Source organism: Lithobates pipiens, unplaced genomic scaffold, assembly GCF_037356315.1.
Source record: "Lithobates pipiens isolate NorthernLeopardFrog02 unplaced genomic scaffold, aLitPip1_a1.2 Scaffold_30, whole genome shotgun sequence".
Classification (NCBI taxonomy): domain Eukaryota; kingdom Metazoa; phylum Chordata; class Amphibia; order Anura; family Ranidae; genus Lithobates; species Lithobates pipiens.
In genome coordinates this window covers 59,589,731-59,606,358 of record NW_027507791.1, presented here as the reverse complement: position 1 = coordinate 59,606,358, position 16,628 = coordinate 59,589,731, and the positions used below count along the sequence as shown (strand labels likewise).

The 16,628-nt window shown below is 44.8% G+C and overlaps 1 protein-coding gene across 3 annotated transcripts in view; it reads left to right on the top strand.

The window, feature by feature from the left end:
• Nucleotides 1-16,628, top strand: part of LOC143942893 (SLAM family member 9-like) — a 110,996-nt gene that overhangs the window by 33,577 nt on the left and 60,791 nt on the right. Inside the window, exon 2 of one of the 3 annotated variants that reach the window (XM_077464304.1) lies at nt 9,483-9,694. The exons of the other annotated variants lie outside the window; for them this stretch is intronic. The gene's annotated coding sequence lies outside the window, so the exon portion shown is untranslated. The remainder of the gene's footprint in view (nt 1-9,482; nt 9,695-16,628) is intronic. 3 annotated transcript variants of the gene reach the window in all.

Here is a 16,628-nt window from a genome sequence, read left to right as displayed (position 1 = left end):
TATGGAAGCACACATGCACCTACATGGTTGCCCCCTTAGAACCTGGCTTGCTGAGGGGGCACTAGAAGAAGGAGTGGACAGCGCTGGTGGGGCACCACCAAAAAAGAGGTAAGGGACCACTCTGTGTAGAGCAGGCAGGTGTAACACCTTTTTTTAACCCCAAAAATAGCCTTTAATATAACTTTGAATCTGGATAACATGACTATATTTGTTACATTTTCTCATTTAGATTTGTTTATGAGGGGGCTGAGTTTGTCATGAATAACCCTGTCTGTGCTGTGCTGGCAGATCTCCTTATCAGTTGTAAGCTAGATTTGAGCATAGTCTGTTTAATAAAGGGTTAAAGATTTAGAAGCTAGGCTTTTTTTATTGTATGTTGAGAGAAACTCCCCCTGAATTTAGCAAAGAATGGAGAGTAAGCAAATGAGAAAGGGCTATAAAGTCCCTGGAGAGAGCCTTCTGAGTGAAGTATTAACTAAATAAATGAAAAAAAGTGCTATGGTACCAATATTAATTTCAGTAGGGTTGCAGGACCTCTGATTTGAGAGGCTAAAGGAATTGGATAGTCAGGCTTGCCAGGAGTATGTGTCAGGGAAGGTTCCATCAGCTGATGACACTGCCTGATATTTAGCGTGGAGTACTATAGTCCACCAGCAGGTGTCTCCTGGCAGTCTGGAACTGCCAGGGGAGGTTCCCCTTTTGGTAGTATTATGTGATCTTTGGGCCGCAGTACTGGCGTCCACCAGCGGGTGGTTTCTGGCACTCTGGGGCCGACATCATCTCCTGCAATCAGCATTATCTGAGTCTGATTGAGATGAGTATAAATACCAGGCAAGTGCACACACACCTTGCCCTGGTATTGTCCTTGTGCCCTGAACTGCGGCCTGTTTATCTGTGACCCTGAACCCTGATTCCTGTATCCTGAACCTGTTTGTATCTGTTCCTGTATCCCTGGATACTTGCCCTGCAGCCTGATCCATTCCATCTTGTTCCCTGTCTGTTTACTCCTGGCCCCCATCTTCTGATCTCCTGTTTATGACCCTGGTCTGGCTTGACTACGATTCTGGTACTCCCTTTTGCTATATATATACTGGCGCACGTGCATGTGCATAACAAGGCACACACGCGTGAGGCGCACGCATGTGCGCCAAATGGAGCGCTCCACTTAGCGAACGCGCATGCGCCTCAGACGTGGGCAGCTTGTTGTGCGCTACAGGCCGCTCTTGCGCGCATGCCTTTGTGGGTGTGCACCTTTGTGCTGGCCGTGTCAGGTGATGTGACAATTAGCTGCACACCTGTCTGGGGCTATACTATGGCATCCTCCACAGGCAGTCGGTTGGTTTGTTGCTGTCTGTTCCACTTGCTTACAAATTTTCTGCAGATCAAGGTGTGTATCTCCTTCATTTTACTATGAGGACTACCTTAGCTACTTTGTTGCTTCTTGGACTTGTTCTTATTAAAGCGGAGGTCCACCCTAAAGTGGACCTTCCGCTCATTGGAATCCTCTCCCCCTCCAGCGCCACAATTGGCACCTTTCAGGGGGGAGGGGGGTGCAGGTACCTGTACAGTGCAGGTATCTGCACCCACTTCCTGGATAGATCTCTGCGGAAAGGGGCGTAGATTACGCCCCTTTCCGAAAGTCCCCCGCTGCCTGCTGGGAAACACACAGATCCCAGGTCCACACACAGGTCCATCCTCATTGCGCAGCACGACTCGCGCATGCGCAGTAGGGAACCGGGAAATGAAGCCAAAAGGCTCCACTTCCTGATTCCCATACCCAAGATGGCGGCGGCAGCACCCGAGAGACGATCGAGAGATCGGCTTCGGGTGCCGACATCGCGGGCGCACTGGACAGGTAAGTGTCACTATTTTAAAAGTCAGCAGCTGCAGTATTTGTAGCTGCTGGCTTTAAAAAAAAAAAAAAAAACACGCACTCCCGGCGGACTCCCGCTTTAATTCCTAGACTGCTACAATATCTTTGTTTGTTTACCTTTCAGATCTAGTCACTGGATATGTTTCCTTTCAGCTTTATTGCTTTCAGATAGGAAACTGTGTGTTTGGGCCAATTATCAGGAGCCCAATACACCGCCTGTCTCCTTACTTTAACTAAAATATCAGATGGCTTTGATTCATTCCTCTTAGGCCGCGTACACACGGGCGGACTGTTCGCCCAACTTTGTCCGCTGAACAGTGTTTCAGCGGACAGTCCGCTCGTGTGTGGGCTTCAGCGGACAGTTTCAGCGGACAGTCTGACGAACAAAGTTTTTCGGAATTTCCGTAAGACAGTCCGCTGAAACTTGGTTTCAGCGGACAGTCCGCTCGTGTGTAGGCTTGTTCGACAAACTAAGTTTTGCGCATGCTCAGAAAGGATTTACACGGCGAAGGTTGCATTGCAGTGTATTGGACGTCGAATTTCTCGTCCCGTCGTACGTGCCGTTCACGTCATCGCGCACGCTTTCAGCGGACTGTTCGTTCATCGTGTGTGGTCAAGTCCGCTCATGCAAATTTGGAGCGGACTGTTTGTCGGATTGTTTGACAAACTAAGTTGGGCGAACAGTCCGCCCGTGTGTACGCGGCCTCAGTGTTATTTAACAGGTGAGAGTAGCTAAGTGTTAAACACCTCTATGTCCCTTTATCTTTTTATTATTAGTACTAGTTACTATATACTAATCGCTTGTTATCATATGTCTCTGTGCTTTAGGTCACTTTGTGGTCTGTTTATGCTTTTTACCATGTTACCAATATTACCTATTACCTGGTTACCTATGAGATAGTCCCTGTATGGTCTATGTGTGGAGGTAGGCTTTTGGCCAATAATACTATGTGCTATTCCCTCTTATCTGTTTCTGTGCAGGAACTGGTTCTTTCTAAACCTGTTATTTTTACGTTCTCTTGAATAATGGACACTTTGACTTTGGGATACCTATCCTTGCTTCCCTCTACAAAAATCTACTTTTTCTGTTTTTCATGGTTTTCTAACTGGCACACCCCCACGCTCAACCTCAAATTGCCTGTTGCATGTTACTTATGGGTATCCGCTGTGTGTCTACCTTTTGGATTAATTCTGCCAAGAAATGTGGAACACTCTACCAATGCACCATGTTAGATTATGTACTGTTTCTTGTATTCGTATATGCTTATATGTCTCTCCCCCTCTAGATGAAGCTTTCATTTGCGAAACATGTAGAGCAAGCGTGTTACTGCATACCATACACTGTTGCAGGATTAACATGATGTTTGGTATAATTTTTCTGCTGTTTTAGAGATAAAAAGCAACAACATAGTTTTGCATGTATTGACTGTGCAAAATAACATTTTAATGAAAATTCCCTTTTGTATTTTGTGTTTAATAAACGATTATGTTATTTTTATAATTGGCGCCTAATAAAGTCCATTTTTTCTTCATGTGCTTTTTGATCTAAAACTGCTTTATGGGACGTGGCACTGCCCTATCTTTAAGACCCCCCCAGTACCATCCTGTGATGGAGCCTTGGTATACTTTTTGATTCATTACCTAGAAATCTAAGCATCAATGACCTCTGAGCATGAAAGATTTAAGGAAATTCTATGCTACAAAACCACTGAACTCACATAGTTGCAGTTCTGCTGATGGAAGTTTTTCTACGTTTGCTTAGTTAGTTCACATTAGCTGGTGTTTGTTGTGTGCGGTATCCTGGATAAACATCCTGGATCTGGGGTCATTGAAAAGTATTTCCTTGTGGATCAGTTATAGTCATAATAAGTTTGTGACTATTTTGAATAGCAAAATAATTTTCCTATTTTTTTAGAGAGATGGCTGTGCTTATAATTAGCACACTGTTTTAATTAGTACCCAACTAGTTTTTGTAATAAGATGAAAAGGGGGACAAAAATGTGAAAAAATAAGTTTTCGAATGTTTAACCACTTGACCTCCGGAAGGTTTTGCCCCCTTCATGACCAGGGCAGTTTTTGCTATTTAGCACTGTGTAGGTTTAAATGGCATGTGCCTGGTCATGCAAAGCCATACACAAATTAAATTAAATGCCACCGGTGACCGCTCCAGCTGTGATTATACCCCGGACTCCCTGTCCACTGGCACCCGCCAATCATTAAGGAGAGAGCCAGAACTGCAATCTGTCTATGTACAGTGGGACAAAAAAGTATTTAGTCAGCCACCAATTGTGCAAGTTTTCCCACTTAAAAAGATGAGAGAGGCCTGTAATTGTAATCCTAGGTACCTCAACTATGAGAGACAAAATGTGGAAACAAATCCAGATAATCACATTGTCTGATTTTTTAAAGAGTTTATTTGCTAATTATAGTGAAAAATAAATATTTGCTCAATATCAAAAGTTCATCTCAATACTTTGTTATATATCCTTTGTTGGCAATGACAGAGGTCAAACATTTGCTGTAAGTCTTCACAAGGTTGTCACACAGTGTTGCTGGTATGTTGGCCCATTCCTCCATCCAGATCTCCTCTAGAACAGTGATGTTTTGGGGCTGTCGCTGGGCAACACGGACTTTCAACTCTCTCCAAAGGTTTTCTATGGGGTTGAGATCTGGAGACTGGCTAGGCCACTCCAGGACATTGAATTGCTTCTTACAAAGCCACTCCTTCATTGCCCGGGTGGTGTGTTTGGGATCATTGTCATGCTGAAAGACCCAGCCACGTTTAATATTCAATGTCCTTGCTGATGGGAGGAGGTTTGCAATCAAAATCTTACAATACATGGCCCCATTCATTCTTTCATGTACAGAGATCAGTCGTCCTGCTCCCTTTGCAGAGAAACAGCCCCAAAGCATGATGTTGCCACCCCCATGCTTCACAGTAGGTATGGTGTTCTTTGGTTGCAACTGAGCATTCTCTCTCCTCTAAACACGACGAGTTGCGTTTCTATCAAACAGTTCTACTTTGGTTTCATCTGACCATATGACATTCTCCCAGTCCTCTTCTGGATCATCCAAATGCTCTAAGCAAACCTCAGATGGGCCCGGACATATACTGGCTTAAGCAAGGGAACACGTCTGGCACTGCAGGATCTGAGTCCCTGGCAGCATAGTGTGTTATTGATGGTAGCCTTTGTTACGTTGGTTCTAGCTCTCTGCAGGTCATTCACTAGGTCCCCCCGTGTGGTTCTGGTATTTTTGCTCACCGTTCTTGTGTTCATTTTGACCTCACGGAGTGAGATCTTACGCGGAGCCCCCCAGATTGAGGGAGATTATCAGTGGTCTTTTATGTCTTCCATTTTCTAATTATTGCTCCCACAGTTGATTTTTTCACACAAAGCCGCTTGCCTGTTGCAGATTCAGTCTTCCCAGCCTGGTGTGGGTCTACAATTTTGTTTCTGGTGTCCTTCGACAGCTCTTTGGTCTTCACCATAGTGGAGTTTGGAGTGTGACTGTTTGAGGTTGTGGACCGGTGTCTTTTATACTGATAACAAGTTCAAACAGATGCCATTAATACAGGTAAGGAGTGGAGGACAGAGGAGCCTCTTAAAGAAGAAAATACAGGTCTGAGAGAGCCAGAAATCTTACTTGTTTGTAGGAGACCAAATACTTATTTTCCACAATAATTTGCAAATAAATTCTTTAAAAAAAATCAGACAGACAATGTGATTGTCTGGATTTGTTTCCACATTTTGTCTCTCATAATTGAGGTATACCTATGATGACAATTACAGGCCTCTCTCATCTTTTTAAGTGGGAGAACTTGCACAATTGGTTGCTGACTAAATATTATTTTGCCCCACTGTAAACAAGGCACCTCGCTGTTCTGTCAATACAGAAGGCAAAGATCCTGTGTTCCTGTAAAGCAAATTATGGATCCATGCTTTCCCCTAGTAAAAGCACCTCCCCCACAGTGCACAATCATGAGCTAGGCACAAGGTTAACCCTTTGATTGGCCCTGATGTTTAACCTCTTCCCAGACAGTGTCATTAGTTCTGTGGCAGAGCATATTTTTAGCACTGATCACTGTATGTCACTGGTCTCCTAAAAGTGTCAGTTAGGTGTCCAAATTGTTCGCCACAATATCGCTGTCCAGCTATAAGTTGCTGATTGCCCTCATTACAAGTAAAAAAATAAATAAATAAAATAAAAAAATATCCCATAGTCTGTAGACGCTATAACTTTTCCCTAAATCAAAATACCCGTATTGGGATTTTTTTTTTGACCAAAAATATGTAGCAAATTGGCCTCAATCCCCAGAGGGCACAGCGAGAGGGCCACTCCCACTGACATGACTCAGAGAGAGAGTAAATTAAATGCCCAACCAGACCATAGTTCCACGCCTGCCACCATAGACAGCGCCCCCCCTGTGGCCAGGCTGAACATCTCACAGCCCAGTCAGACTAACACAGAAGTCAAATGTAGGCAAATAGACCCAAACCAAACTGTAGCTTGGGTAAAGTTAAATTTTGAAAAACAATAATTTAGGGTAAATAGGTTGGAAAAGTTGGAGGGAATAGTAACCCCCTAGATGAGATATACCCTTTGCCTGCCATTGAAGGCAGAAGTTTGATCGTAGTGAGGTCATTGTGAAGGGGGGAGGGAGGGAGATATTAAGGGCTTCTGTTTTATATATGTTACGTTTAAAATGACTAAAGGAGCCAAAGCAGCGGAATTCTTCTAGAAGGGACGGTAGGGAGGTATGGGGGTGTTGCATGTAAACCAGGAGGTCATCGGCATGAAGGGACAGCTTATGATGGGAGGAGAGTGTTTGGATCCTATCCCACACTCCGCTTGAGTGCTTCCATCAGTGTATCTAATTGAATACAAGTCTAGCCGAAAATAGCTTGTAAAATCTTGAATGCTTTATTGGATAGAATACAGCCTTTTTATACAGTTTTAACACAAGGGGTTAGATAATGAGGTAGGGCTGCTCATGGATACTTCCCCCTCCCCTATAGCAACAACTTAAAAGACAATTACATAATTAACATGTTAATTAACACAACAATTAAGGTAGGCTAGGTGACCAGGCAGTCCATCTCCGCAGATCAATGTGATCAGCTCTTCCAAGGATTACAGGTGTATGTATTGTTCAGAATTAACAACCAAGAATAGTCTTTGGGCATATACAGGGTTTCCCAGAGTCTGTGTGTCTTGGGGGACATGGACCTGAATCTAAAGTAACACCACCTCCAGGGTATCCAGGCATACAGCTCACAAAGAGCACCGTTCCCCAAAATGCCAGGGCCCATAATCGCAAGGTAAGAGGCTAGCATTCAGTCCTCTCCAAAAGCCTCTGTCCCGGCTAGGTTTGTCCCAGATACCCAGGATGGATGCGTTTTGACGGATGGCACAGGCCAGGTGCTCTATAACTATGACGAATAGGAGAGGGGAAAGGGGACAGCCCTGCCAGGTGCCATTCGAAATGTCGAACGGCTCTGAGGCAGTGCCATTCACCAAGACCGAGGCTGAAGGTTGTGTGTATTTGCATAGAGACAAAGGTGTTTCCAAACCCAAGCTGTTTTAGTGAAAGCTGTATAAAGCATCAGTTAATCCTATCGAACACCTTTTCGGCGTCGAAGGACAAAAGGTAGGCAAGTCTTTGCGCTGGATAAAAGAGATGAGGTGGATCTTTTTTGTGGTATTGTCCCTCGCCTCGCAGCCAGGGACGAACCCCACTTGGTCATTACGGATCACTCGTGGGAGTAAGGGAGATAGGTGATTGATCAACACCTTGGCGAACAGCTTGAGGTCTATTTTGAGCAAAGATATTGGCCGATAGCTGCTACATTGAGATGGGTCTTTGCCCGGTTTAGGTATTATAGAGATATTAGCGTATAGTAAGTCTCTAGAGGGAAGGTGAGAGTTGTCAATGGCGCTGAAAGCTTTAGTGATAAGTGGCGCTAATTGCAGGGCAAAGGTTTTGTAGAAACGGGAGGGGTACCCGTCCGGGCCTGGACATTTCTTGGTTGGGTGATAAAAGGGATTGAGTGTCGGGGCGGTCTAGGGTGAAGGATCCACGCCAGATGTTTGCCGCTTTGGTGGCCAGGAAGTAATGGTGATTGCACGCCCTGTCCCGAGCTATCAAAGAGTGTGCAGGCGCTATTTTTAATGCTATATCGCCTGCAAAACTCCTCAGTGTGAAAGAGGTCTTAAGTATTAGTAATGATTGCTTTGTTCTCACAGCTATAGAGAGTTTAGATTTGCAAAGGGTGGTCAGGTCAACCACTTAGTAAAATGTCCCTGCCTTATGTTGGCTTGGAGCATGGCATCAGTTCGAGGCTGCATTTGCTGTATATGTTCCTGGAATTAGCCTACAAATTGTAAGAAAGTGGGGTTTAGTACTGTGGACATGGAGCTGTGATTAGGTGATTATATGGTGGAGATTTGAAGGGGTAGTGTTCATGGAGTTAGCATGGAGTTAGCAGGAGGGTACAATGATGGCGCTTTGATGGGGAACAGGGTTTGTTTAGGTGCTGTGATTGGGGCACACTGGTAGAGATGAAATTTTATAATTTCTATAAAAATTAGAACATATTAGACATGTGCAGAATGAAAAAAATTGTTTTGTTTCATTTCGATTCGTTATTAACATAAATTCATTTAGGTAAATTAGTTTCATTTGTTTTAATTCATTTTTGGGATTCGTTTTGTTTATTCGTTTTTGAATCGATGCAAAAAAAATTTGAATCGAATTCGAAAAGTTTTAGAATCGTTTTTGAATTCGAAAAGTTTTCAAATTTGAATAGTTTTCTAATTTCCAAAAATAATAAAATAGATTAGAAATTAAAGGAATAAAATAGAAAAAAAAATTCTATTCTATTTAATTATTTTTGGAAATTGGAAAACTATTCAAATTCGAAAACTATTCAAAAACTTTTTGAATTTGGATTTGAAAACTTTTTGAATTCGAAAAGTATTCGAAAACAATTCAAAAACTATTTGAATTAGAATTTCATCAGTTTTTTTTTTTTTTTCATCATTTCGGATTTGTTTCAATGCAGTACTATTTTTATTTGGAACGTAACGAACCGCACATGTCTAGAACATATGTAGATGTACACATCTAATAACAAGTAGAAGCAAAAGCCAAAGGATTATGTTCTAAACCAAAGTTTCAGCACCTAATCATTTCAGCACAGTCCTGTGACATTTCAGTGCAGAAGATGTGTCTGTGCACTGCTTGTGGTAGCATAGACTGGGGTAGAGAATCTTTTTTATAGCCATTGGACCAGAAGCCTAACACCAAAATAACTTGGAGCCAAAACACATTGTAATGAGTTAAACAGTTCATATATATTATATATATATATATATATATATATATCTATATATAGATATATATATACACACAATATATATACAGACACTCTAATGGCAGAGCTAGTACAGTGAAAGAGAATTATAGTGGCACTCACAGCACACCCCCTCTGATCGCATATGCCCATGGGTTGCAGAGAGTTAACTTATAGGTAGGCAAAGGTTACTGCACTGCTGCCCTAGTGGGAGTTAAGGGATAATTGTATTCCTGGATTTTCTGTCTTGGCAGGTTTTTCTTGGGGCCAACCCTCCGGTCCTGTGTGCTATAAAAGAGACAGGGGGCCCAGATCCAGAGAGGCGGAAGAGAAGTCACACACACACACAGTCTGTATGGGAGGAAAGACACAGACAGCCGGCAAGATGTAGGTGCATTACTTGAATTTGCAGTCCTACCTGAAGATGCCAATTCCTGGATTCTGTCAAGAATGGACTCCTTCCTATGTAGGTATTAGGGATGAGCCCGATGTTCGCCTGTTAGCCAAAAACCGAACATTATGGGGCGTTCGCGGGAAATTTGAGCACCCGCAGAGCGCGCCATAATGGGAGATCGCAGTGCATTGATGGCTGCTAATTGGCTAAAGCATGCATCTGGATGCCTTTGGCCAATCATGGCTCAGGGGGCTGAGTCCATGCCCCACACTATGTAAGGCTGCTTACATGGCAGCCATACATAATTTTATGAATGAGAGCAGCAAAATTACATTTGTAAAGGAAAAACTGTCATTTAAAACTGCTTGTGGCTGTAATGTATTGCCGAACCCTGGCAATATAGATAAAAATCATTGAAAAAAACAGCATGGGTCTCCCCCCTAGTCCATTACCAGGCCCTTTGGGTCTGGTATGGATATTAAGGTGAACTCTGCACCAAAAATAATTTTTTCAGTCCGTCGGATGCCGTGATTAAAGATGAATGGACAACGCGGAGAACACAGACCCCCACAACCACCGGGCAAGGGTTGTGGGAAGGAGGCCCTTGTCTCCATCAACATGTTGAGGGCATGTGGCCTGGTACAGTTCAGGCGCTTTCTCGTCCCCCCCACCTTTTCCTGCGGCCTGCCAGGTTGTGTGCTCAGATAAGGGTCTGGTATGGATTTTGGGGGGACCCCTATGACATTTCTTTTGGACTTGGGGTTCCCTTTAATATCCAGACCAGAAGGGCTTGGTGTGGATTTTGGGGGGACCCCAGCATAATTTTTTATTTTATTTTTTGATGCGGGGTTCCCCTTTATATTCATACCAGACCCAAAGGGCCTGGTAATGGACTGGGGAGGGGAGCCAGTGCCTTTTTTTCTATGATTTTTATCTGTATTGTCAGGATCCGACCATTCCAGCCGTGAGCAGTTTTAAATGACATTTTTTCCTTTTAGAAATGTCATTTTGCTGTGGTACTGTTCTAAACATGGGAAAGATGTGCTACTTTAAAGGTATACTAAGGACACCCCCAGGCACGGTATTTAAATTTTTATTGTTTCACTTTAAGCATTATTAAGATCATGGCTCCTGAAAAAACAAAATCTTTTTTTGCATTGATACATGTCCCCTGGGGCAGGGCTCGGGTTCCCAAACACTTTTTATGACAATAACTTGCATATAAGCCTTTAAAATTAGCACTTTTGACACTTTTTTTGGTGCGAACAAAACCTTGGTTGACTCCCTATCTTGGACTGTCTATTGTCATTGTGGTTATGTTAATTTATTCTTTAAGTAAAGCTTTTGAAACTTTGCCTTTAGCTGGTTTGAAGTCACTAAAGGGGTGCAGTGCAAGTAACCGGCACAAATACTCCACAGTTCAGGTATGACAAAGTGAAATACAAGCAAGAGGTTACCAAATATAACAAGTTTTTTGCCAGCAGCCTATCATACAAATATATAATAGAGACTTTTAAGTGTGCATTAATAAAGATTGTATATTTTTAAGATAATTTAGTGTGGTGCACTGGTGCCTTGTCCATGGATTGTGGTCCAATGTACGCTTTTTCATTAAATTGACTTAGGGATTTGTATCTGTTAGGGTAACAAGCATCTGTTTTTCCATGCATCAATTTTTCATGTCCCTCCTAAATGCACAAGTAACTGTGGTAATACATCAAGAGTTTACTAGTTCATTCATGTTGAGTCATCTGTCTGGGTCATGAGTGTGGCTCACGTACACCATGTGTATGACATTGATCCAGTACAAAGTGCATGGCGTAGCAAAGAAAAACCCACTCTGAGGTAGGCCTCTCATGTGATACTTGCTTGGTGCCCAACGAGGAGGGAAACATGGGGGGGGGGGGAGCGTGAGGACCGTCCTGTCACCATAACCTGCCTATCCCCCTACAAACTGTGCTTCTGGGGTGACCTAGAATTTACATTGAAATTTTGTCCTACTTAGGCCGCGTACACACGAGAGGATTGTCCGTCCAACTTAGTCCGCTGAACCGTGTTTCAGCGGACAATCCGCTCGTGTGTGGGCTTCAGCGGACTTTTTCAGCGGACAGTCTGACGGACTAAGTCTTTCGGAATTTCCGTAATTTTGTCTGTCCAAACTTGGTTTCAGCGGACAGTCCGCTCGTGAGTAGGGAAGTTGGACGGACTAAGTATGGCGCATGATCAGAAAGGATTTACACGGCGAAGGTTGCATTGCAGTGTATTGGACGTCGTATTTCTAGTCCCGTTGTACGTGCTGTACACGTCATCGCGCAAGCTTTCAGCGGACTGTCTGTTCATCGTGTATGGTCAAGTCCGTTCATTCAAAAGTTGGACGGACTGTCTGTCGGATTGTCTGACGAACTTAGTTGGGCAGATAATCCGCCCGTGTGTACGCGGCCTTAGGCTTTTAGTTCTAGGACAGGAAATGAAGAGAAATCCCAAAAGGGTCACAATCAGCAATAAAAACCTGACAACCAGTGGTGGAATTATAGGGGTCGTCGAGATCGCCATGGCGACCGGACCCCTTGCTGCAGGGGGCCCTTGAGGGCCCCCTGTACTCTTCGATAGGGGGGAGGTGGAGAGGAGTTCCCGATCATCAGCCGAACTGGAATCAGCACAGTGTGCGGGGAGCTCCTCACATTAGCCTTTAGTGAAAGCACATTTTGTGCTCTTTGTCTCCCCCTACAGTTCCCTTACCCGACAGGAAGAGCCAAGGTAAAGCACTGCCGTTTTTTATGACTATCTACTTGTGCATGCATGTGTGTGTGTGTGTGTGGGTGTGCATGCATGTGTGTGTGTGGATGCGTGTATGTGTGGATGCGTGTGTGTGTGCGCGCATGTATGTGTGAGTGCATGCATGTGTGTGTGTGTGTGTTCATATATGTATGTGTATGTATGCATGTATGTGTGCATCAATGACACAACACAATTCACGCTCCATAAAGAAGGCATAAGGTACCATGTCACTGATGGCTGCGACTGACCAGTTTGGTGATCTCATCAAATGGCCGCAGAAGTCTATATGCGTCGCGCATGAGCAGCCACTGGCACGGTGAAAAAAAAACAAGCTCCCCAGAACCTGTTCTGCCGCAGAGTTCGTACAGGTAGTCGATAAATGCACGTTTCTGCTGGAGCAGCCTATCAAGCATATAGAAGGTTGAGTTCCATCGTGTCGGGCAATCGCAAATAAGACATCTGACCGGCAGATTGTGTCACCGCTGAATATCGGCGAGCCATGGCCGTGTAAGATCTTCTGAAATGGGCCGAGATTTTCCTTGCCTGCCGCAAGATGTCCTGGACCCCAGGGTATTGGACAACAAATCACTGCATGACCAAGTTTAAGACGTGTGCCATGCATGGCACATGTGTAATTTTGCCCTGTTTCAATGCGTTAAGCAGATTGACACCGTTGTCACACACCACTTTACCAACTGTCAAATTGAGCAGTGTTAGCCACTGATCTGCCTCTGAAAGCAAAGCTGAAAGGAGTGCAGGGCCAGTGTGGCTCTTGGCTTCCAGGCATAACAGACGCAGCACAGCATGGCAACGTCTCACCTAGCATGTCGAATAGGTTCTGGGGAACTTGGGCGGCGCAGCGGAGAGACGCTAGCAGCGTTTACCACCAACCCATGGCGGTAAAACCAAATCTACACGGGTGCCACGGGTTACATGCTTGACGGCCGTCAGAAGATTCACCCAGTGGGCAGTAAAAGTTATATACCTTCCCTGCCCGTGTTTGCTAAACCACGTGTCTGTGGTCAAATGTATCCTGGCACCGACACTGTGTGCCAGAGATACATTCACTTGCCGCTAAACATGGCCATATACCTTCCATTGTGGTGTTCCAATGGCCACAAATTTTTGAAAGGCCTCCGAGTCCACCAGTTTATATGGCAGTAGTTGGCAGGCTATCAGTTCTGACAAGCCAGCCGTCAACCGTTGGGCAAGAGGGTTATCCGGCGTCATCATTTTTTATGCTCGAACATTTGGCCCACGGAAGCCTGCCTTTTTGCAGAAAAACGTGAGGACGGCATGATGGAAGGTGGAGTGGAGGACAATTGTGAGGAGAGAGGAGAAGGAGAAGTATAAGACGAGGCTGGACGGTGAGAGCCTGGAGTGTGGCTTTGTGAGTTCCATTGCTTCCACTGGGCTCGGCGATGGCAGCTCATGTGCATTCTTAAGCGGTCGTCCCTAGGTGAGTGTTGGGCTTACCGCGACTTATGCGTTGACTGCAAGGATTGTAGATGGCAATACTATTGTCAGCAGTGGACATGTTAAAAAAAGCCCACACTGCAGAGCCATGTGTCGGCGTCCTGGGAGCGCCAGATGTAACCGTACATGGTTGATGGCTCGCTCCTGATGCATTAGCAGTCTGCTTTGTCCCTCCTGTGCAATCTAAGTTCCGCCTGCTTCTCCTCCCTATCTACTGGTCCATATCTCCCTCTGAACTCCCCTCCTCTTCCTTTCTTGTGGGCATCCACGTGACATCACTAGACACATCATCATCGACGTCACCTTCTCCACCGATATAATTAGAGATCTTGGAGTAGGCAGCAACAGCGGGGACCAACCTCCTCCTTGGGCTGATCTGGGTACTGTTGTCAGACTGCTGAGTGGCGGTTGTTGCTACCTCCTCTTCCTGATCCAATGCCAAGAATGGCTGCGCATTGGAAATATCTTGATATGGATCGGAAAATAATTCCTGTGACTCAAGCGGAAGGTATATGGTGGTGGTGGTGTTGTTGGTGGTAGTGTCTTTGGGGGTGCACATAGCAGAGAGTGAAGAAGAGGGTGCAGATCGAGAGGATGAGGAGGGTGCAGAAGAGTAAGGCTGAGTGAGCCACTCAACCAAGTCTGGTGCGTCCTTTGACGTAATCGCACGCACCTTCTGCAATTTTTCACTTTGGTTCAAGTCTGTTGCTCCTGCCCTACCCCTACCACCCCTGCAGAAGGGCCTGCCTCTTCCTCTGCCTGTCATTTTTTAAATGACCCTGTGACAAAAGTCTCTTGAGAAGTGCAGTATGTATGTGGAAGAAGGTATATAACATCCCACTTCAATCTGTCGTTTTTGGGGGCCACTGGTCTATCACACCAGTTATAATACTTTTTTTTTAATTGCATTTGTCACTCTTTGTAGAATCGCTGCAGAACCGCTCAGCAGGCACAATGCTGCACAGTGGAAATGCACTATACTATGCTTTCTATATGTGCAAGTATTTTATACGTGTATTACATCCCTGTATACTGCACACCAAATAGTACACCTATACCAGCCCTTAAAAGGACCTTTGTGGACCTAGTAGCTAATGATTTGCAGACTGTCCCTCAGTCCCTACACTGATAAAAGACAGCTGCAGAATCGGTCAGCAGTCAAGTATAATAGGCTTTCTATATATGAAAGAAAGTATATTATATGTGTACAACCATATATACTGTACACCTATACCAGTGATTAGTTAGTGATTAAACTGACTGTCCCTGCTCCACACAGCGTCCTGTCCCTACACTGATAAAAGACAGCTGCAGAATCCGTCAGCAGTGCACTCAGCAGCACAGCAGTCAGCAGCAGTGCACCAGAACCCTATATACTGTACAACAGGCATGTCCAAAGTCCGGCCCGCGGGCCAATCGCGGCCCGCGGTCCAGTTTTGAATGGCCGCCTAGCTATCAAGGCTGTCAGATGAGCGATCCCCTGCCGAGCTGTACATTGGCACTGTGAGAAGCTCCTCAGCCCCAAAAGTGAAAGTAAAATGCAGGGAAGTGTGCTGTGCTCTCTGCTTCCCCCTATAGTGCAGTACCCGGCTGAATAAAGAAGCTGGAAAAGTAATGTACTATGCTACAAGCCACATTCATTTTAGAAGTGCTTTATTCATGTATGTATGTATGTATGTATGTTTGTGTGTCTGTATGTATGTCTGTGTGTCTGTACGTATGTCTGTGCATGCATTTGTCTGCATGTGTCTGTGTGTATGTTACTTTTAATCCAGACCCCCCCCCCCTCCCCATTCCTGTACTATCAGAACTGCTTTTGTAGGGCTTGTGTGTGATAGCAGCCAGGACTGCTGCTCCTCTGCAAAGCAATCCATGCACAGATCGCTTTTCAGAGGCATTTGAAAGGCGTTAAAGAGGCATTATGTTGCCTCCTCACCACCTGTTTTAAGCCCGTAAATGCAGCATCTCTATACCACAACTGTGCAATGCACACAGTTGCAGGGTAGTTGCAGTGCAGGCCTATTCACCCTGGGTATACCTCCAGCTGCAGCCATATTATGTGTACACCCCCAGCTGTTCCCTCTGCAGCTAAAGGGGGAGAAGTTGGAGGTGGTAAAAACAGCTTAACCATGTAGTTTTACTGCCCCTCCAACCTGACATGTGAAACAAGTCCTTGGTTCACATCTGTGTGGCTGCGTGTAGGGAAGCCCATTCATTTCAATGGGCTTCCCTACCCACAAAAATGCAGGGAAAGAAGTCCCCAATCTTTTTTTTTTTTAATTGAACTGCACCAAAAGCATCCCACATTTTCCAATGTGTGGGGTACCATTAAGAATTAATGGTACCCCTAAAGAGCAGAGGCAAGAGAATTCTTGCTGGGCAGTGTATTAGTGCTTGAACGAACACGCAGACAGAATTTTAATGGTTCAATGGTCGGCCCTTGTGCATGTTCACTTCATCAAATCTGGCCCTCTTTGAAAAAAGTTTGGACACCCCTGCTGTACACCTATGCCAGTCCTTAAAAGGACTTTTGTGGACCTAATAGCTAGTGATTTGTGTCACTACAGTCTGTCCCTGCTCCACACAGCAACCTCTCCCTACACTGACAAAAGACAGAATGTAAAATGGCCGCCAGATCAGGTCTATTTATAAGTTAGGGGAAATGTCCAATTGTCCATGTGCTGAAATGTTTCAATTGGCTGTCCTGTACCCCATGATGGATGTGTCATCATACGTCAAAGTTCTTTCACAA